Raw genomic sequence first — 24102 nt, 5'->3', positions numbered from 1 at the left:
GACTTTTGAGGATATTACAGATGAACCATCCTATTGCTGTGAATGCAGATGAGTGTGTTCTGCACAGACACACACACACAGACACACAGACACACACACACACACACACGTTATTTGGTGTGTAATTTTTTTGCACAAGCATGTGAATGGATTTATTTAAATAATGACAGTTACACATCAAGGTATATATTTAGATGAGGGTGTAACATAAGTAAATTTCAAAAGATAATAAAAAATTAGATAAACTTTAAGTTTCAGATCAAAGTAATTGTTAAAAAGTACAATACCCCTTTGTGTTGTGCTTTCTGGAATTTGGGTGGTTGACCCTGAAATAAACAAATCAATGGTTTAATTGAACTCCATGCTTCCACCGCACTTGTTTACCTGTTCTGCTGCATTCTATGCTGCTCATCATTGTTTTAAAATAAAACGTGGAAATTCACCCTGCATTTACTTTCCCTTTGTGAGTGTGATATTGTATCTTTCTTCCCTTGTCACATCCTCAGTATAAATGCACTGGCTGGCTCTTGGGAAACTGCTCCTCGTGCTGGGTTGCCTTGTCCAGCCTCAGTACAGGTGGAGGTGCTTTGTCTTAAGGCAGTTTGATAGACCATGCTTTGCTGACACCCATGAGAGGCCAGCATCTTTTCTTGCAAATAAGGAAGAGGGGTGTACTGAGGGGAGAGGGAAAGGAGGAGAAGGAGAAGAAAAAGGAGAGGAGGCCGAGATCTGGCTGTAACATAAATAAGAAAATAAAAAGAGAGAGAAATGATGATGATGATGATGATGATGATGATGATGATAGGTAGATAGATAGATGGATAGATAGATAGATAGATAGATAGATAGATAGATAGATAGATAGATAGATGATAGACAGATAGACAAACAGATAGATAGATAGAGAGAGAGAGAGAGAGAGAGAGAGAGATAGGCAGAGAGATAGGCAGAGAGAAATAGGCAGAGACAGAAAAAGAGAGCATGTTCCTGGACCTTATAACAAACTCTAATGGGCCAAGATACAGCTCAGTGAATCCCCCCTTCCTCTGTAGAAGCTTGTTCGTGAACGAGACAGTCACAATGAGGCAAGCCTTTGTGAGTTAAAGAAATATTAATAACACTACAGTTATCCATATAACTTTGTACAGAAAAAAATGGAGAATTCACAGGGCTAAAAAGGCTACTTTTACAATGCCATTGCATTTTTAGAAAGAAAACAAGGAAATTACAGGAATTACTTGAGTGTATGTAGATTCCTAATATATGAGATGATTTCTCAAATTAAAAAAAAATGAGATGGTAATGACTTCCTTGGGTGATGCATACAGCAGAGAGTGAAATTATTCTCTAAGGAAATATTTGCACTCTCCTGATTCTGGTGAAACAGATTTTATTTGTGAATGTAGATCTGACTTCCCATTCCTCCGGAACTGACTTCTCCTGGCAGCAGAGATCTTATAGATCTTATATAGACCTTAGAACTGAGATCATCATCATAGCAAAAATTAGACAGCCATGACAGTATTTCAATTGCAGACTGTGAGAAAAATCTTCAGAGAAAATCCATGTCGAGAGCTGAGGAAGTTAACATATTAAAAAAAATAGGAATTTGGATTGAGGGCTGTAGAATGACAAATTCATACAGAGAACACAGAAAATGGGGAGGAATGTGCTCAGGCATTAAGAGGAATGGGGTCCTAGACACACCCTAATACCATGATTTTTCTCTTTTTATATACAGTTCCCTGTAGTAGCTGCTGAGGTTAATTCAACTTGATAATGAGAGCTGATGCTGAAGGTTATTATGGCTGCTGCTTTAATACTGGTTGCTTTTCTGCCTCTAACCCAGAAATCCTAGCCCTGATTTTCATGTTTCCCATTGCTGTACCTGAATATCCCCAAGCCAGTAAAGATTAAAAGATGATATAGGAACAACCTCATCCTGTTGAGGGATATATATGTGTGTGTGTGTGTGTGTGTGTGTGTGTGTGTGTGTGTGTGTGTGTGTGTGTGTAAGAGGTAGATTAGAGTGTTTTCTCAGCCTTTAGTTCAGTAACAGACAGTAGTAGTATCTATTCAAAAAATATTCTAGGTCTGAGATCGTGATGGTGTTGTTTCCACGTTAGAGCATTCTATGGAAAAATACATAGTAATTGTGAATTTCTAACCTGAACCCTCAAGTTAGTGCTATGTTTTAATCTCCATAAAGCCTTTTTTATTGTCCAAATATACAATAGTTTGATTGTAATTTACAAGTTGGAAGAGTCTTATAGTGTTTATAGAAAAGGGGGAATTCTCATCTTTTGTTTAATTCAATTGTGACCCTCAGTTTCCCTTATAGTTTGATAAATATATATTATCAGAAGATAGTCAGAAGTCTATTACAGTGATTCTCATGCTCAAAACTTCATGTTACCTGTACAATAATTGATATATGTCTCTCAGTATGAAAAGAGCCAAAACGTTTGGTCCATTATACATGATTTTTTTCTTTTAGTTTTTGAATTTATAATATAATAGCATCATTTCCCCTTTTCCTTTTGTCCCTTTAACCTTGCTCATATACCTGCCCATTACTTTGTTCTTTGCCTCTTTTATTCACTAATTGTTATTGTATGTCTGTATGTACACATGTAGACATACATATTCTTAAATCAAACCTGCTATGTCTTTATGTTACTTTATGTACGTTTTCAGTCCTCAGGTAACTGGGTGACAGTTGTTGAGTGTCTAGTGTCCCCACTCTGTCCTGTGGAATTAGGGAGATTGCACCCAACCATGACCTTCATTGTCTGTGGTAGACTCCCCATGAACTGGACACTAGCTAGGCACATTCAGTCCAGTCTGGTTTGGTAGGAGGTTTCCCCTTTCACTTATGGTGGTTGCACTGGGGGAATCTGGTGCCCTTTTCCCCTCTGAATAAAACCAGTCAACATGTTCAGAATTCATTCTGTGTTCCACTGGGTTTCCTCTTGGTGACTGAGCCCTGGGTGAAAACCCCCTTCCTCCTAGAGACTTTTCCTCAGCCTCTAGAGACATAGGGAGACCTTGTTTCTTGACTTTGGCCCACCTACCACTAAGGGTGATGGATTCTGCCCCCTCCTTTCTGACTGACTAAACTTTAAGATGTCTCCTCCAGAATCTCAAATGGCTAGAAACTCTCAGACATCAAATTTCCTAAGGTGGTTCAGTATAGTACCTAAGCTCTGTATCCAGTAAATAATCAATATAAATGGTCACCTAACAGCTCTTTGGATGCTAAAATTCTTCAGGGTCTTTACAACTTTTTTGAGTGCAAAGGACAATGGAAGGAGACCCTTTGTGTCTCTGCTTTTTCCTTCCTCCACTCCACACCCTCCCTGTATGTGTGCTGCTCACCATCCCACGCCCCCCTTGCTTCCAAGTCCTCAGCAACTCTCCACGACACTTCTATTCCTGAAACTGAAGTCCTTCAATCTAGCAGATGAACTCTCATCTTCTTTCTTATCATCAGTTGCCTTCTCAACAAGCTCCTGCTTCTTCCACCCTCCCCATTCCTTCATCCATGTGACACTCTAGCCACCATTGGTGATGGAAACACTCTGTCGCAACCTAAAAACTCATATTAATCATGCACGTTAGCCCTCCACAAAAACTTTAGCAACTGAATGTGTGTCTGCTTTCTCTTCTGTCTGCCCCAAGCCCCTGTGTGACTCATATATTCTATGAACTTTGTAACCTTCTGTACCATTTTTTGGTCTTTTTAATCCTCTCTGTGCTGCAGGAATACTGACTGCAAGGCCCTCCATGCCCACCAGCTGCTCTGCTGCCTGTACATCCAGCCCTACCCCCTTCTCCATCCAGCACATGATGCCACAGAGCCAGCCTGATTTCCAGCTTCAGTCTGAGCAGTGATACCATAGACCACAGTCCTCAGACTGGAGCTGTTATACCCACTCCTAAAGTCCCCACTGTTCACAGCTGCCATAGTCCCCACTTCCTTTCAGCACCCCGCCCCAAGCTCTGGTGATGCTCCAGCAGTGCCCTGCTACTCCTCATAATCCATCCTTCTCCTTGCCATTGGGCTGGTCCACACTCATTCCCAGGTCAGCCCCTCCAACTCTGCAAGGTTCAGTCTGGCTTGGTGGGTAGATACCAGTGTTCTTGCATAGAGCGCATCAGCCTCTCCAACACTCCTTAACAACCGGTCACTCTCTTCCCTCCTGGAACTTCTGCAGCGTACTTAGACCAATATAGGACACTGAAACCCCCATGCCGCCTCTCCTGCCTCCTCCGTGGCTGTGGGTCCCAGAATTGCTCCAGCTGCACAACTCCAACAGCCCTTCCCTCTCTCCTTGCTGCCATCCATCTAAAAAGCCCCCTCATTTCTTTCCAACACCACCCACCCCTCAGCCATAAAACCAAATTCCCCACCCATCTGGCCACTCTTGCTCCCATGTCAGCTCTTCCTCCAGTGTTACACTGTTACAGCTTTGTCCAGTAGCTAGCTGCCTTTGCTCCCCACTCCCTTCTCAAAGCCAGCTTCTCCACTGTTGATGACCAAGTAAGCTACAGTACAATTCACAGCCTTGTAATAACACCTCCCTCCACCAGGACCCTTAAAACTCTCCCAACTTATTAACTCTTGTCCTGGTGCTGCCTTCAGTTTAAACCTAATCATAACAAAAACTGTGGTATTCTGTATGATCTGTAGTGACAAAAATGTTCTACATTTATGGTTTATGTTCTTTTCCCTTAAGTTCTAATCTTACACCTATATTAACTTATTATGAAAAGTTAAAGATAATTAAAACATACGTGTTAATTATCAATTACCTCACACAAAATCATATTCTGTAATCTGGTCATAAGTATACTTATAGTCGCAATTAATTACAAAAATAAGCTTTTTAGCCTCATATACATATATGAAAATCAGGTATGCTTGATAGATACTTGTTCCTGAAACTCCTCAGAGTTCTGTGAGAAGGCCGGGCAAATATCATGATAGGCTCCTAATAACTCAGATAAGAATGTGCCCTCAGAACCTGCTCCTTGAAAATGAGCAGACAGTTTCTGAGGAAGCCGCAAACAAAGGGCAATCAATCACCCACCAATACCTCTGACAGTGAAGATGAGGAGAAATGCATGTACCAGGCCTGCGACAACACCCACCACAATAGCTAAAGATAATAGCCAAATAAGGACAAAACCTGGGACTTGTCCATGTCTGCTCCCAATTGGAAAAGCTATAGCCTTAGCCAGCCCCTGCTAGCCCTAGCCAATTAGAAATGTACTAACATAATTGCCACTCACTTAAGCCAATCATAGAGAAAATGAGCTAACTGCCTTAGAAATTCTTTCAGCTGTGTATAAAAGGAGACTGCAAGCTTCTCCCAGGGTCACCCAGCATTTTGCCTTTGTGTCAGATGTGCAGCCCCAGCACACTGGTACCTTTACTCTCCAGATAATAAACACTCTCACTGATTGCATATGTGGATGGTGGTCTTTTGTGGGGCTTCTCCAGGACCCTAATAATCTGCTAAATATGGCATTTATAATGCTCATTTAAAAACTTCCCACAATAAACAGAGACCCTCCCACCCAACAACAACAAAAAAGTGTTATGGTCTTCAAAGAAGACAGATAGAACACTGTGCCAAGGACTCTACCCAGTCTGTGGTAACACGAACCACTGGGAAAAACTGCCCCATGCCTCACATGCCACCAGGAACCAGCACAAACTGTGGACACTTCTGGATTGTCTGTTGTACTCTGTCTCATCAAAGCAAGGTCAATTTTTAGAAGTTCTTTCAGTATAGGAAAAATTCCCAGACCTGAGTCTGACCAGACAAAGGCCTGCTACTCTGTGGAAGAGCTAAAGTTTAAGTACTACCCTTTTCTGACCTCCGAAGACTGACTACTGCTACTGTAATGAACCACATAAGTCTCAATGACTGTCTAAATAAGTCACTGTCATTTAATTAATACAAAAACCATTTAAATTATACTTTGTTCTCAAATTTATCCCACATAAATCCCTAAGGACATTGATGACCAGCTGCAGCCTTAACAACAGCAAACCCCAGTTGCCTGGTCAGTCCATTTCACACGTACAGTTTGCCTTGCTGACAGACAGGCTTCCCACTGACAAAGATGAGTTTCTAAAGGTTATGACAAACAGACAAGTAAGTTATATAAGTCAAGGAAATAAATGCTGCCAGGTAGGACAGTATGTTTTAAGGTCTGAAGACAGAAAAGTTTAAGTAAGTCAGGAAGATTTGTGAACTCATTTATGGGTCTGAGAAAATAATTTATGGTAAATGAAAAGTTGATTCAGATTTCTCTTCTCCCCTATCCGCAGAGAAGTTTATATCATATATTCTCTCCAAACTTGCATTGCAAGTCCTGGAAGCCTGAAAGTGTGAATAAAAATGTTCCTAGTTGGACTATGTGTGGATAGAAAATGCTATACTTCATTTGATTTAATACCTACAGTTTCTGCCTCGTCTCCCTAGGCAAGACCCTGTGACTCAGACAGCAGGAACTGACAGCATGATAACCAGTGACATGGCTGTGGGGTGTGATCTTATTACACACTGAAACTGGAGTCTTAGACAGGAACTCTATCCTCTATCATTTTCCCTGGCCTTATTTATTGGTGAAACTATTAAGGCCAGGCCACGTAGATAAAAGGGAAGTTTATTTTATGGGGTAACTTACAAGTGAAGGGATAGTTTACAGGGTCTGGGAAAGGTGTAGCAAATGTAGCAGTCAATCTTTGGGGCCAAGATCTGTTACAACAGTGGAATACCCAGATTAAAATTCCTACACTCTTAGAACAGGAATACAGATCAATGTATGTTTCTAGGAATGATAACATAGCATGCTATAAAAAACAGTCACCAACCATTCAGGCTGTACACAAACAGAGCACAACTGCTGTTGATATCTCAGAAGTACCAACTGCCTTACCTTTAAAATGGCTAATTAATAAACCTGTCTGGGTTGGACAATGGTCTTGGACAAAAGAGAAGCTACAAGCTTTAGAACAGCTGGTTCAAGAGCAGTTAAATGCTCAACACATTGAAGAATCTACCAACTCTTGGAATTCTCCTGTATTTGTTATTTTAAAAAAGTCTGGTAATTGGAGAATGCTGACAAATTTGAGAGCTATTAATAAAGTAATTCAGCCATTGGGCTCCCTACAGACTGGGATGCCCTTGCCCTCTCTGCTACCTAAAGAGTGGCCTATAATAGTTATTGACTTAAAAGACTGTCTCTTTACCATACCCTTACAAGAAAATAATAGAGAAAAATTTGCCTTCACAGTACCTAATTATAACAATTCCCAGCCGGTCACACATATCAATGGAAGGTCCTTCCTCAGGGAATGTTAAACAGCCCTACTTTGTGCCAATCCTTTGTGCAAAAAACCTTTGGAGATAATTCATGTAAAGTTTCCACAATCCATAATTTATCACTATATGGATGATATCTTATTAGCTGATCCAAAGTTAGACACATTGGAAAACATGTTTGAAGAAGTAAAAAAAAGTTTTACCTCATTGCAGACTGAAAATTGCTCCTGAAAAAAATACAAAGAGGAGATTCTATTAATTATTTAGTATATAATATAGAGCTACAAAAAACCAGACCCCAAAAGGTACAACTAAGGAGAGATCGATTGAAGACTCTTAATGATTTTAAAAAGTTGTTAGAAAGCATTTCCAACTTACTGGGTATCATGGGAATACCCAAAGATGGACTACAAAATTTGGCTAATACTCTAGAAGGGGACAAAGAATTAAATAGTCCAAAAAAATTATCAGCCAAAGCTGAGAAGGAATTGGCTGTAGTAGAAAAGACAATTTGAGAAGCACATGTGGATCATGTGGATCCAGAACTTAAATGCATTCTTGTCATATTCCCCTCCAGACATTCCCCCACAGGTATTTTAATGGAGAGGGAAGATATTATATTGGAATGGATATTCCTATTACGTAAACCAAATAAGAAATTAAAGACTTATATAGAAAAGATCTCTGATTTGATTCAAAAAGGTAAATTAAGACTTTGCCAGTTGACAGGAATGGACTCAGCAGAAATTGTAGTACCTTTAACTAATGAGGAATTTTCATCACTATGGAAGATAATGAATAATGGCAGAGAGCCTGCAGTAACTTTTTGGGAGGGATTAACAACCACTATCACAAAAGCAAAAGAATAGAATTCATAAAGAAGACCGAATGGGTCCTTTCTCACATTGTATGACAAAAGCCAATTTCTGGAGTCCTCACATTCTATACTGATGCAAATAAATCAGGGAAAGCAGGATACAAATCAGGAGACTTAAGTAAAGTGGTACAAAGTCCATACAGCTCTGTACAAAAGGCAGAACTGTATGCCATTCTTATGGTACTGATGGACTTCACAGAACCCCTCAATATAGTCATTGACTCTCAATATGCAGAGAGAGTTCTTTTACATATTGAAACTGTTGGATTTATTCCTGATAATACAGAATTAACTTCATTATTCATACAATTGCAGGAAATCATCAGAAAAAGGGAGAATCCTATATATATAACACATATCAGATCCCATACAGGTCTGCCAGGACCTCTAGCACAAGGTAATGATGAGATTGATCAGTTACTAATAGGTAATGTGCTAGAAGCCTCAGAATTTCATAAGAAGCACCATGTAATTAGCAAAGGTTTGAAGAAGGATTTCTCCATCCCTTGGCAACACGCTAAGGACATTGTGAAAAAATGTTCTACTTGTTCCTTTTATAACCAAACTTGCTGTGGGATGTTCTGTATGGCAAATGTGTTGCTCTGATTGGTCAATAAATAAAACACTGATTGGCCAGTGGCGAGGTGGAAAGTATAGGTGGAACTAACAGAGAGGAGAAAAGAAAGAACAGGGAGGCAGAAAGAGACACTGCCAGCCGCTGTGATGACAAACAGCATGTGAAGATGCCGGTAAGCCACGAGCCACGTGGCAAGGTATAGATTTATAGAAATAGATTAATTTAAGATATAAGAACAGTTAGCAAGAAGCCTGCCATGGCCATACAGTTTGTAAGCAATATAAGTCTCTGTGTTTACTTGGTTGGGTTTGACCGGCTGTGGGACTGGTGGGTGAGAGAGATTTGCCCTGACCCTGGGCCAGGCAGGAAAACTCGAGCGACAAAAGGCGCCCAATGAGTTGGCAAGAGTTTCCACCTAAAACCTGAGAAAAGATTCTCAGGAGCTAAAAACAGCTTCCTAATTGTCTCTGTCAAATGAGTGGCAGCTGCCAGTTTGAGCTACTGGCGGGTTCCTAGCGTGTGTGCTCGACCTGCAGTATGGCAGGAATGAGGCCTCTGCAAGTGGCACATGAAGCTGCATGGTGAATTTAGCCTTTGTTAGTACAAAACAAAAAAGAGGTTTCTGGGCTACATGCTGCTTGGATAAAAGCATAGATCCACGATAGCTCCCAGAGCTGGTGGTAAACGTAGCACCACCATGTTGGGAAGCTGAGGTGGCCGGACCCAGCACCCATAGCCCTGTTTCAGTCTTACAAATGCTGCAGTTTAAAGCAATAGATTCACAATAAGACAGATTCAGATGTAATAGTTTAAAATGTGTGTAAAATACACTTAGGCTTGAAAGAGACAAAAAAGGTGATATATACAGTTATATAAAAAAATACATAGTTTTAAAAAATAAAGTTTTTAAAGAGACAGTAAAATTAATATAAAAAATAAGCCATGTAAACATGAATATTACACAGAGAATCTGGATTGTCTTTGGGATTTTTAACTGCAGAAGAACATTTGATCGTAAAAGATGTTGAGTTAAACCAATATGTATATTTTAAAGATACCTTGACTTCAAAATTTGGATGTAAGGATGTATTGCTTTGGAAAGGAGACTCTGCTTTTGCTCCCACAGAAAGCCAAAGGCTATGGATTTGTTCCAGATTAAGATACATCAAGTTTGACCAGCCAAGACCCCCTGAAAGGTCTCCAATGACGCCATGGCCCAGATGATCCAACATCCAGAATGGTTTGAAGGCAACTGCCTCAGACAATACAGCCTCATGGACTATTCCATTATCCTAAAATTTTCTTTGTGTCTCCATAAGACACAGCGCCCCCCTCCAGCAGGAAGTAGTAAGAGAAGCTATGCCCAAATTCCCAAATTACATGTAATTTTACTTTGTTAAGGGTAAAACCTTGCTTTTTGAAAAAAAAGGGGGGGAAATACTGTGGGATGTTCTGTATGGCAAATGCGTTGCTCTGATTGGTCAATAAATAAAACACTGATTGGCCAGTGGCTAGGCAAGAAGTATAGGCAGGACTAACAGAGAGGAGAAAAGAAAGAACAGGAAGGCAGAAAGAGACACTGCCAGCTGCCACGATAACAAACAGCATGTGAAGATGCCGGTAGGCCATGAGCCATGTGGCAAGGTATAGATTTATAGAAATAGATTAATTTAAGATATAAGAACAGTTAGCAAGAAGCCTGCCATGGCCATACAGTTTGTAAGCAAAATAAGTCTCTGTGTTTACTTGGTTGGGTCTGAGCGGCTATGGGACTGGTGGGTGAGAGAGATTTGTCCTGACTGTGGGCCAGGCAGGAAAACTCTAGCTACACAAACTCCATTACCTGCAGGGAGCAATCCGAAAGGTATACAAAGAAATGACACTTGGCAGATGGATGTGTTTATTTTGCAGAATTTGGAAGATTAAATTATGTACACCATACCTTTGACACCTATTCAGGATTTCAGTGGGCAACTCCATGAGTTCTGAAAAGGCTGATTCTGTGATTACACACCTATTAGAAGTTATGGCCATCATGGGAATACCTGTACAAATTAAAACAGACAATGCCCCAGTATATGTCTTCAATAAAATGAGACAGTTCTTTGCTTATTACAATATAAAACATGTTACAAGTATAACACACAATCCCACAGGCCAAGCAGTCATAGAAAGATCCAATCAAACTTTCAAGGATATGCTAAATAAACAGCAACAGGTAACAATGACTCCTAGAAATAGATTGCATAGTGCTTTATTAACCTTGAATTTTCTCAATGAAAATTGAGAAATGGAACTGATGAGAATGGAACAACAGCTGCAGAGAGACATTGGACAACAAACAAAACTCCTGAACTAAACCAACTGGTTTATTTCAAAGATGTGTTGACTTCAGAATGGAAACCTGGATGTGTCCTATGTTGGGGAAGGGGTTTGGCTTTTGTTTCTGCATGATAAGAAAAGCTATGGATACCAGCAAAATTAATAAAAATTTGATTCGAACAGGAGAAACCCCTTGAGGAGGAGAAGTAAGAGCTCATCCACCAATGTGACATCTCTACAAGTTGTAAGAAAAATTTAACAATCAAAGACTGGGGTAGGGTTCTGTTTTTCTCTTTCCAGGATAATGGAAATACCCATCTTCCAGAAATTATAAGGCCTTGGATATCCGATGTTTACAGCAGAAAGAAAGAATCTATTGGTACCAATCTACACAGGGTAAAATCTCACTAACATCTATATCTCTATCAATCTAGAATAGTTGTGGTTCCAATGCAATTATAAACCAAGCTGGCTTTGGAGATGGAATTGGCTCACTCCTTCTCTAAACCCAAGCATATTGCTAAAAGAAAAGGTTGAGAGATTCTTCAGTCCCTTATCAGAAGAGCCCTCTGGTGTGGGACAGAAGGAAACCAATAAAAAGGGACCACTGTCTTCAAGAGTCTAATTCTCTCCATGCTTACTCTTGATTTCTCGGAATCCTTTCTTATATATCATGTCATCTTTAAATACAACCTTTCTATTTTAACAAAAAATAAGTTTTTCCAAGATCAATCTTCAAAGTCTCCAGAAGGAAGATGGGAACCCAACAACAACAACTCTACCCAATCCAGAATGATGCCATGGTAATCATCATCACACTACACTTCTTGCCAGAATTTCAGACAATCTTATCCATTACTCTGAGACTTCCTGCAGAATCTACAGTTAGTCTAAATGAGATTTAACTATCTGAGCTTTCTTACAATACCCAACAGAGATACCATCACCCCCTAAACAACAGGAAGCAATTCTAAAAAACAACGCCCCTCCTCCCTTAGGTTTCATAATTCTCAGGGTTATAGATGATGGTTATAGGGTTGGGGATGGAAGAAAATACTAAACTCAGTATTCTCCTTAAGAAAAGAAAAAGTGTCTAAAAAAGGAAAAGAAGAAATGGAATGGATAGGTATAAGATATTATGGTAGATTATTGTATAAACTAGTAAACAAATTTAGTAAAATAGCAGCCTTAGATAATTTGCATTGTAATTTGCACTGTCATGAATTCTTATATGTTAATACAAATATAAACTATTTTTATATTCCTGTTTAAGATAATTTGTATATTGATAGAAATACAGAACTATACTTGTTATAATGTACACATTTTTGCTCTTATTTGAAATATTTGTATATTGATACAAATGTCAATTTATATCTGTCATACTGCATGTATGTTCTATTTCTGTTTAAGATATTCTGTATACTGATATATATTTAAGATTATTGTCATATTGAATATTGCACTATACATACCTACCTCTGTTATAAATAACATTTGCTTATAGACTATTTACCTTGTTTACATGAAGCCTTAGTCCTTAGGTTTTTTAGGTAGATAAGACTTACAGATTTATAGTCACCTATGCTTGTCATCTCTATAGTTATGTTAGTTAGGTTATTCATATTTACAGATACATAGCTCAGATGGACAGGTAGTCTTCAAACACTTCATAGACCTAGAGAATATGGCATTTAAATAACTTAGAATTCTGTTGACGTGAGACACAATTGCTCCTGGAAGCACCAATTTCATCCTGAGAGAATATTGGGCTTCTAAGACATTTCCATTTGGAAGTTTGTCTTCTTGGCACAAAATGGCCTACTGGGCAAAGAACTGCCCTTGCCTCAACTGCTGACAATATAAGTGCTGTCCTTCTGAATAAGCGAGACACAAAGAAAAGTGACTTCTGAACTCTGCCAAGACAGGGTAAGATGGTCTTTCAGAATTCCTGCTTCTGAAAATGGTCTGTCAGATACTCTAGGCATGAAGCCAATTTGAATGCACCAACAATGCTGAGAAACATTAGGTGACTGTCCAGGCTGCCAGCTGTCTCCGTCTACTCTTGCAAGACTCCTGAAAGTTGCTTGCATCCATCTTCCATTTCTCAGGTAATATTATATTCTTCTGAGATCTTTGATGTAGTTGAAGACTAGTTATAATTTTCCTTAGTTATGATAAAAGATAAGTTAGATATCAAACTTTACACTCACAAGTATAGGATAGATAGGATATCTTATTTAATTTTGCCAAATAGATATTATAAATAGACTAGATATTATGACTGTAATTCCTTCTTGATAATTGGTTCATTATCTTTAATTTTACTATGTGAAAGTTAAAACCTCCCTTTTGGAAAAAAAAGAAAAGGGGAAGTGCTGTAGGATGTTCTGCTGTGGGATGGTCTGTATGTCAAATGTGTTGCTGATTGGTCAGTAAATAAATCACTGATTGGTCCGTGGCCAGGCAGGAAGTATAGGTGGGACAAGGAGGGGAATAGAGCTGGGAAGTGGAAGGCTGAGGCGGAGAGACACTGCCAGCCGCCATCAGGACAAGGAAGATGTAAAGTACCGGTAAGCCACAAGCCACGTGGCAAGGTATAGATTAATAGAAATGGATTAATTTAAGCTGTAAGAACAGTTAGCAAGAAGCCTGCCACGGCCATACAGTTTGTAAGCAATATAAGTCTCTGTGTTTACTTGATCGGGTTTGAGCGGCTTGGGACTGGCGGGTGAGAGAGATTTGTCCTGACTGTGGCCCAGGCAGAAAAACTCTAGCAACAATGTTCTGTATATTAAATGTGTTGCTCTGATTGGTTAATAAATAAAACACTGATTGGCCAGTAGCCAGGCAGGAAGTATAGGCGGGACAAGGAGAGAGGAGAATTGTGGGAATTGGAAGGTTGAGGCAGAGAGATACTGTCAGCTGCTGCCATGAGAAGATGTAAGGTACCGGTGAGCCATGAGCCACATGGCAAATTATAGACTAATAGAAGTGGGTTAATTTAAGATAGAAGAACTAGATAACAAGAAGCCTGCCATGGCCACACAGTTTGTAAGTAATATAAGCATCTGCGTGATTATTTTATAAGTGGTCTGTGGGACTGTGGGGGCTGGTGGGAGCTGGAGAGAAAAACTCCAGCTACACTTGTTTTATAGGGATCAGGTTGAAAATGAAAGACCTGATTATGATGCACTTGAACATAAGCATCTATTTTTTTTTGAGACAGGGTTTCTCTGTGTATCTTTCCATCCTGTCCTGGAACTCACTCCATAGACCAAGTTAGCCTTGAACTCACAGAGATCCACCTGCCTCTGCCTCCCAAGTGATGCCATTAAAGGCATGTGCCACCACTGCCCGGCTCATAAGCAACATCTTAACTTGCCTGTGTATAGGAGTTTCCCTAGACAATGGTAATATTAGGACTGAAAGAGAACCTCACATTTTTCAATGCAAACTTCTTTTCTATCTACACAGCATCGGCATAGATGCGTCTGTTGGCAGCATCTACCTCCTGAGTGTCTCCCAAGCCATTGTCATAAACCCCAGTAATGTCAACAGAGCTTAAATAAAGCCAAAGCTCACAGGAACATTGGCACTTTGGAACATTGGGAATCAATCCACTCAAGACCCAGCCGTACCACTCTTGGTGTATACCCAAAGGATGCTCAATTATACCCAAGGACTATTTTTATAGATGCTTCATTCGTCACTTTGTAATTTATGTCAAATACTCATTCAGAACTACATTGTCATATGGGCTATTAGCCCTGGGAGGCTTTTTAACCAATATGTGATTCAAAGTTTGATTTGTGTATATTCCCTGAAAATGATACTGGGATGTGTAAGGATATTTTAATGCAGGTATTTATGTTAATGAGCACATGACTTGCATGTTTCCAAACTTCCTCCACTCCCTTTACTATCCCATTAGTTCCTTTTTTGTCCCTGAGCCGTTTTCCCATTACTTCATGCTGTCTGTGTATGTATGTGTGTGTATAATTTTATCTAAGTGTATGAGTGTAAGAAGAGAACATGAGAATCAGCCTGTAATATGTGTCTTTGGGATGCATTTAATTTCATATATTCCCTTCTTTTACATTCACTTTCCTGCAAATGACAATGTTATTCTCCCTTAAATAATGAGAATAACTTACTGTATGTTTGTGAATCACATTATCTCCACTCATTCCTGTCTTTATATACATCTAAGTTGTTTTCATCACTTGGATACCAGAAAATCTTTTGTAAACATGGATGTACAGGCATCTCTGTGTTATGCTGAATTGGAGTATTTTGGGTGAATACCTTGGAAAGTAAAGCAGTGTCATGTGGTAGATTTTGGGGATTGTTTTTTGTTTTGTTTTGTTTTGCTTTTGTTTTTGTTTTTGAGGAGATTTCACACTTAAATCCATAATGGACTGAATATTTGATATTACCTCCAGAAGTGTGTAAGGTTTCTGTTCTGCTCATTTTCTCTCCAGGTTTATTTGCATTTTTTCCTCTTAGCTATGTACATTTGAACATGGGAAGAGATGAAATATAATTGTAGATCTAATTTGCATTTCTCTGATGGATTGTAAGGTTGAACAATTTTTCATATGTACACTGGACACTGGTAGATTGAAAATATCATATTTCATTATGATGTTTACTGTTAGGATTTCTTATATATTCTAGATATTAATACTCTTAGTTGTGAGGCTCCCAAACATTTTGACATTCTACAGTCTATCTCTTTAATTTACTGTGTGTTTTCCTTTATTTTCAAGATTTTATTATTTATTATTAATCAGTAATTTGACAATTTCATGTACATACATAACACATTCTGTTCACTCTCTCCATCCCTTCTTATTGCCCTCCCATCCTTGTTAAGCCTCCTCCTCCACATCTTTACTTTTCTCAGGTTCATGGCTTTTGGTGTTGTTCTGTGATCTGTTTAGATTAACCAATGACTTCAGTGTTACTTGGATTAGAACTGTCCATTTTATCTAAGTGGGGTCAACAAATTTTAGACAACCCTCTTCCTAACTTATCAATACTAAAGATTTCAGCAGTAAGACATAGTTCTTCTGAGTTCTTCCTTCCTTCCTACCTTGATGATGGCCCATTCTTGTGCAGACCAAGTGCAATTCTCTATAACGGTTGAGAATTCCTGACTCTGAAGCTGTGTATTATACAAAAGATGGAATAGTGCAGCTCTTGTCTCTAGCTTCTCTTAACTTTTGAATCTTACATTATTTATGTCATCTCCTCTTGAATGCTTTCTGAGCTTTGGAGAGGAAAATATACATGTCTTGCTAAAGAATAAGCACTAGCTCTAACTTATTCTCAGCTCCTTTGAGGCCATTTTTCTATGGATTCATTGCAGTTCACTGGAAAAAGACCCTTCTCTGAATATGTCTTAGCATTTTCATTGTCTTCTGAAATTAGTGCATGTATTTAGAATGTGGTTCTGTGAAGTGTCACTTTACTTAAGCAGTAGAATTAATTCCCCCTCATATCCTTTGACTTTTGTTACCAGGGATTTTTGAGATGGTCTACAGTAATGGGTACTGGTTCCCTTCTGGGATGTCTGCCACACATCCAATTAAATAGTGGTTGGTTATCCCAAAACCCTTCAGCTATTATTGTACAAATGGGAATAGCTTACTTGTCAGGTAGATATCATAGTTTTTAAGATTCATAGCTGAGTAACAGCATGGATAACTTTTTCCACTCAGCAAACTGCCTAAAATCTTCTAGCACCATGAGTTCTGTCCTGCAGGAAGGGGTACTCAAGCCCAATCCCATCTTTATTTTCCTATCACGAAATCACAGTATGTGGTGTCTATAGCAATTATCATATAAATCTCATGGTCTAACAGGAGCAATGGCAACGTTGTATTGATGGAATATCTAAGGTCTCCCTGGAAAACAATGCAGAATTTTCTAACTCTTAGCCAAGGGTTTCTAATAATGCACATATAATTTAAATATGTTATATAAACCTAAAATGTTTTAATTTGACTATGAAGAATAAAAGAAAGTTATGGAATTTGCAGATATATGAATAGAACATTTATATTGAATGTGGTAATGAAGGTACAGAAATGCAAAAGCCACACACATTCTCTCATAGTTTAATCATAACTTCAAGTCCCTACTGTCCTGTGTTGAACTTGTAGTTAACATAGATGCCTGAAATGTAGAACGAGAGCACTGGGAGAGGGGTGCTTTAAAAGATGGTTAGTAGAACATCATAGATATTACAAAGTACAGATAAGAAAAATTAACATCTGTGGAAAGGCAGAAGTGGTGGTGGTCAATAGGAGAAATGAGAGTACAAGAAGGCAAGGAGTGTCCATTTAGAAAAAGGTTGCATGAGCATCTGATGACCTTCTAAAAACAATTTAAATTGGAATCAGTACAATCTGCAAGGCTGTCGAAACATTTCACTTTCATGAAATGCCACTCATCAATTTTGGAAATTGTTCTCTATGCAAATGTAGTCATTCATACAGTCCTTGCATTTGGTTGTATCATGAAGATTTTACCCAGCTTTCTCCTCTGAACTTTTAGAATGCCATGGCTTCCAGTTGGATGCTTGATCCATGTTGATTTGACTTTTGAATAGGTCAAGATTGTAGGAATCCTGTTTCATTCCTCTAAATATGAATACATATTTTCCAAAGTAAAACAGTCTGCCTTTGCTCCTGTGTGTATTTCTAGAAGCAGTTCAAAATCAAGTGACTGTATTTGTGGAGATTAATGTCTGAGTCCCCTAATTTTTTTAATTAGATTCCGTGTAAATTTTTGATATATCATTAGTTTTTATCTATGGCTCTGAACTTTACTTAATTAGGTACAGTGATAATGGTAACATACTCTGAAAACATTACCATTGATTTAAAAAGATTCTCACCTCTCTCATTAATACTTTGACTTGGAGTCACACTTCATTTCCAGTGTCTTGATCATTCTATCCCTGAAAGCATTTCTCAGTATGATCAGTGCTGTGGCATGACGTAACAAGCCTATGTGAAGAAATACATTTCTTTAGTAGAGGAACAATTGGGTAACACAATAAAGTTACACTAGCAGCTTCTATCTCAATGGATGTATCTATGACTCTGAAGTGAAATGTGTATATTAAAATATCTATTTAACAGTCAACATGGTAAATGTCAGATGTTCTCAACTCTTAGTATGTAGTGCATACATACCTCACACCTTCAGTATCCTGGCTCATAGGTCTGTGCCTAAGGACCTGAAGTCATTCTCCACATCAAGGAAAGCCATGAGAGTATTACACCATGTGTGTGAATCATCTTCTGGCTCTATTTCTTCTTACTTCTCCCTCTAGTTTTGTAGGTGCTCACATAGACACCTGTGTCCACTGGTACACACTTTCCCATAAAATCACAGCCTACATTCTTTTTTTTCTAAAGCATATAGTTTTCTAACCTACACATAGTCTATACATAGATGTAAATTTTACCCAGGTGACCAGAGATTTATTTGTTGTAAATGCTGTATAGATTGGTTTTCTGTTTGTCTGTTTGTTTTTTTTCTTCCTTTCTTTACTGATACTGCATTTTTTTTGCTGTTTTAGTTTTATAATGAATTTATGCTGTTTTACTGGGTATGAAAAGAACCTTCTGTGACCTGAGCTGCCCCCTCTCCTGCTGCGACTGCACTGCGCGCTGTAAGGGACACAGTACAGCAGCATCACTTTGCATTCCTTTCAGATTCCTGTCCCCCAGATGGCTGTTTCCTTCAGGGTGTGGCGGTTGTTTCATTCATATGCTTCTTTTCCAGAGTGTGGAACATCTACAGCCCAGAAAGGCTTTAGCCTGCCAGTTGATTTGAGATACTCCCCGCTGTGCAGGGCTGTCTACATCCTGCTGAGCTGCATTATATTCTGTACTGTGTACAATGAAGAAGTTTGCTTTCCTTTAAAAAATAATAAAAATATATAAAAAATGAATTTAAAAATTAATAACTCATTTCTGATGGTAGCAGAACTATTCATCCATACAGGTAACTCTCTTCAAAATCCTATTTCTTTCCCTTCAGGTACTAATGCCAAACAAAGATGATGAATGATATTTTCACCCAAAATGCCATCTGCAAATTGACTCTAGTTGTAAAAGCAACATGAATAAATTATTTTGGACAACTTACATGTATTCGGTAAACACTACTGTGAATTTACAGCATTCAGTTATTTTATGGTGCTCTTTGAAAATATAAAAAAATGTAAAATGTCATTGAATTTCTATTCTATGTATTATGATGGCACTCACTGAGATGAGGAAGGGAAATGAGATTTGTGTGCAGGACACCTCAGACAATCAAAAAATACAATGCACATACATAGCACAGTTAAAGATCTCAGACAGATCATCAATACCTCCTCATATCTAAAAGTAAGATCCTGTGACCTCTAGGAAACAGAGCAGATAACAACTTCTCTGACTTCACAATATTCCCTTAAGAGCTAACAGCAGGAAATTAAAATTCTTCTTTGTTAATGGTCACCAGGGGACAAAAGTTCAGAGCAAAGTTCTTGCCTGCTCAAGCCTGCAATGTCCATTGCTACTTCAAGTAAAATAATAATTGCAGGTCTGAGGGGAGGTAAGATCACAGAATCAGAGACCATATCTCAGGCACTGGCTGCCTTCCCTCCAGCTGACCAGATCTTTGTGGCCATGGAGCTGTGATCAGCATGCTGGGAAGAGATAGGGTGCTGAGAGTGTAGCAAACTACAACCTGAGATCAGAGAAGAAAAGAAAATGTGCGAGTCTTGGTAAGTGATCACAGGAGACTACACCTGGATGATGGCAAGGACACAGAAGACACAGAGAACAGAAATGGATCAGAGAGAAATGAAGTGTGGGGTCCGAGAAGCACTTCATCCTAATTCTGACTTAGCCCATTCCACACTGTCAGTGCCTGCTCTGCTCTGTCACACTGGAAAAGAAGTCTGGTGTTTAGGGGGTCTCAAAATGTCTCTGTAAGGAAGCAGAGTTTCCATTATGAGGAGGTTTTAGTAAGGTGCCTGATAAAGGAGTGTCACTGTGGCCATTGACACTGCTTAACATTTGGGAAATTTATATCTATGAATATTAGTCTCCTTGGTGCTCTTATGCACAGTGCTAAGTGTGGACAATGATGGACTTGGTCATAAACTCTACAGATGATTCTTTCACAGGGTATTGTGTCATAGATTCTGAAATGGGTTTGTATACATCTTTCTATGAAATATTTGTAAGTAACTTCCATAAATGAAAGCAGATTAAAAAGTTCATTCTCATGACAGTAAATTTCTAGTAATAATCATTTGTAACTCCATCTAATAAGCATAATACTAATATTTAGCACCTCCATTGATACAACTCATAACTTCTGATTGTAATTTGAAGCCGAACAGGTTCCATAAAACAATGCAATCCTACCTGCAGTTGCATGTAAATGTAGGTCTCATTTGCACAAAACATTTTCTCTGCCTCTGAGTGAGGGTGTAATTAATGGAAACAGTATTCTTAATGGTTTGAAAATACCAAATTAATAAAAAATGCTAGTATGTTTCCTGTAGATGTAATTAGAGGAATTTAAATGAAGGCAGTTATAAATATTATTGCTTTATGCCCTCAACTGTTGGGATTAAATCTTTTCTCACATATTTGAAAACATTCTCTTCAAATAGACGATTAATTATGCTTGTGCAGGACATTGAAAATGGGAAGACTAAGCACATAGGTGGATTCGATGGAATATCCTACACTCACTCCTAAATTTTCTCTGAATCTAAAATGTTCTAAACATTAATGATTATTAACATAGTAATTACACTTCCAACTTTGTCCATGTTTGAAGTTTTCACTTTTTACATTTCATATTATAGTTATAGCCCTAATTTATAAAACTTAATGCTTGTGTCATTAGTCCCAAAATCACTTCATTTGGGTGTCAATGCAGAGATTAGCTGTAATCTTAAATAAATAATAATTTTGTTGTCATCTTATCATATTTTACATGGATTCAAGCTTGTTTTTCAAAGTAAAATGTGTGTCATTTGTTTATTGGCCAAGTTTCAAAATGAGTCATGACTGTGTTCCAGGGAGGAGCCAGACCACTGGATATATTTTCTTCCTGTCCTGTTGAGATATTGCTGCCTCTTTGCACATTCCAAAGACTATGAATCTAAAAATATTGAAGCACTTTGTGCCCCATTCCACTGCCTTCATGTATGACATTCATGTCAAAGTGGTAGATGCCCTATAGGTTGAATGTATCTTGTGGACTCATTCAGAATTGATAATCACTATCCTGTGTCCTGTGACACAGTGCATGTGGTCCCTGCCTCATCTTTTCATGGAAAATCCTCAGTCTCAGTTCAGAAACTGGCAGCATGACAGACAGTGAGCTGTCTGAAAGAGTGATCATCTTGTCTCTGACTATTATTAGATTTCTGGGGAATTTCTTGCTTCTCTACCACTATCTGTTTCTTTACCTAGCAAGGCACAGGTTAAGGTCTACAGACTGGGTTCTGATGCACCTGATTGTAGCCAACATCTTAACTGTCCTATTTAAAGGAGTGCCACACACAATGGCTGCTTTTGGATTGACAGATTTCCTCAATGATACTGGATGTAAATTGGTTTTCTCTTTTCACAGAATAGGTAGGGGTGTTTGTATTGGCAGTACCTGCTTCCTCAGTGTCTTTCAGGCCATCATTATCAGCCCCAGGGATTACAAGTATTCAGAGCTTAAAATAAATTCACACAAGTACATCCGTTACTCTGTGTACCTGAACTGGGCAATTCATTTCCTTATAAGCAGTATCAATCTTGTGCACATGAGAGCAAAATACGGAAATGATAGCACAGCAAATCTGAAATCCTATTTATACTGCTATTCTGTCCGTCATGACCAAACCAGTGACTACCTGTATGCAGCATTGCTGTCAGTTCCTGATGTTCTTTTTCTGGGACTCATGCTATGGGCCAGTGTCTCATGGTCATCACACTGTACAAGCACAAGCAAAGGATGCAGCAAATGCCCAGGGCCAATATCTCCTCCAGATCCTCCCCTGCGTCCAGAGCCTCTAAAACCATCCTTCTCCTGGTCATTACCTTTGTCTCCTCTTACACAATCTCTTCTGCCTATCAATTCCTTGTGACTCTTGTGTATATTCCCAACTTGTCTCTGGTGCATGTGACTGCAATGGCCTCTCTGTTTTTCCCCACTGTTTGTCCTTTTCTCCTCATGAGCCGTGACTCCTCCATATCCAACTACTGCTTGCCCTTGAAAATGAATAGACATTTCCCCAAAGTCTCTGACCAAGAGTTAAATTGAAAACTGCTGCCCAGTTCTTACTTTGTTATTGAGTCATTCTGAAAGAATAGTGAGAGTAATCACACTCATGCCACATGACTTTTGAGGCCATTACAGATTAACCATCCTATTGCTGTGAATGCAGGTGAGTGTGTTCATGCACACACACACACACACACACACACACACACACACACACACACACACACACACATGTTATTTGGTGTGTAACTTTTTTGCACAAGCATGTGAATGGACTTATTTAAATCATGACCACTAAACATCAAGGTATATATTTAGATGAGGATGTAACATAAGTAAATTACAAAAGATAACAAAAAATTAGATAAACTTTAATTTTCAGATTAAAATAATTGTTCAAAAAGTACAATGCCCCTTTGTGTTGTGCTTTCTGGATTTTGGGTTTTTGGCCCTGAAATAAACAAAACAATCGTTTAATTGAACTCCATGCTTACATCTTGTTTCCCTGCTCTGCTGCATTCTATGCTGCTCATCATTGTTTTAAAATGAAAATTGACCCTGCATTTACTTTCCCTTTGTGAGTGTGACATTGTATCTTTCTTCCCTTGTCACATCCTCAGTATAAAGCAGACATATAACTTTGACACCTTTTAATGCACAGGTGGCCCACTCAAGACTGAAAGAAATTTTCCACTTTGGATACAGCTCTGCATACATTTCCCAAAAGGAACCTAATGTAGTTAGGCTCAAATCTGCCTCTTGAGTCCCCTCCTGAATCAACCTTAAACAGGAGGCAGTGTGAACTAAGTGCACAGATGCTCGGAACCCAATGTCACTTCACATAAAGGATGTGTTTATGTGTGTATAACTTGTATTTGACAGTTACAATTTCTTGTGCTTTACATTATTTGTTTCTATGTTTGTACACACTGGTGATAGAAATTACCTCTGTAAATATTAAAGAATCAACATGGACTTTGATTTGTTCAGTGCTGCAGAGATGGATCAGCAGTAAAACAATGTGCACTACTGTCACAGTTAAAGTCTCCATCCACTAGCTCACTCCTGCCTGTAACTCCAGATCCAGGCATGCGATGTCATCTTCTGGAATCCCCAGGCACTGTACACATGTGTACAAAATTTAATAACAATGAAAGTAAATCTTTAAAACACTTGGCTTTTTTGATCCACATGCACTGTGGTTTGGACACATTCTCGGTATCTCCCCAGACACCATGTATTGGAGGTGTTGTCCCATCTAGGATGCTGTCATACTGGAGGAAACATAACATGTTCCAGCTCCATCTCACCACCTGTCTTTCCCTGTGAGTTCTTCTGAACCATGTTCAAATCCAGAATGATTGCTCTGCTTTGATGTCCTCACTGTGTTGTGGGATGTTCTGTATGGCAAATGTGTTGCTGGTTAGTCAATAAATTAATCACTGATTGGCCATTGGCTAGGCAGGAAGTGTAGGCGGGACAAGGAGGAGAATAAAGCTGGAAAGTGGAAGGCTGAGTCAGAGAGACACTGCCAGCTGCCATCAGGACAAAAAAGATGTAAAGTACCGGTAAGCCACAAGCCACATGGCAAGGTATAGATTAATAAAAATGGATTAATTTAAGCTGTAAGAACAGTTAACAAGAAGCCTGCCACGGCCATACAGTTTGTAACCAATATA

General features: G+C 38.8%; 1 pseudogene; it reads left to right on the top strand.

Moving 5' to 3' along the window:
* The first annotated feature begins 21488 nt into the window (after positions 1 to 21488).
* LOC128095455 (vomeronasal type-1 receptor 4-like) lies at positions 21489 to 22462 on the top strand (annotated as a pseudogene).
* Positions 22463 to 24102: the final 1640 nt, after the last annotated feature.

This window comes from Peromyscus californicus, unplaced genomic scaffold (assembly GCF_007827085.1).
Source record: "Peromyscus californicus insignis strain IS unplaced genomic scaffold, ASM782708v3 Scaffold_4__1_contigs__length_199733344, whole genome shotgun sequence".
NCBI lineage: Eukaryota > Metazoa > Chordata > Mammalia > Rodentia > Cricetidae > Peromyscus > Peromyscus californicus.
Note: the sequence above shows the minus strand (reverse complement) of the source record. Positions and strands in the feature narration are given on the sequence as shown.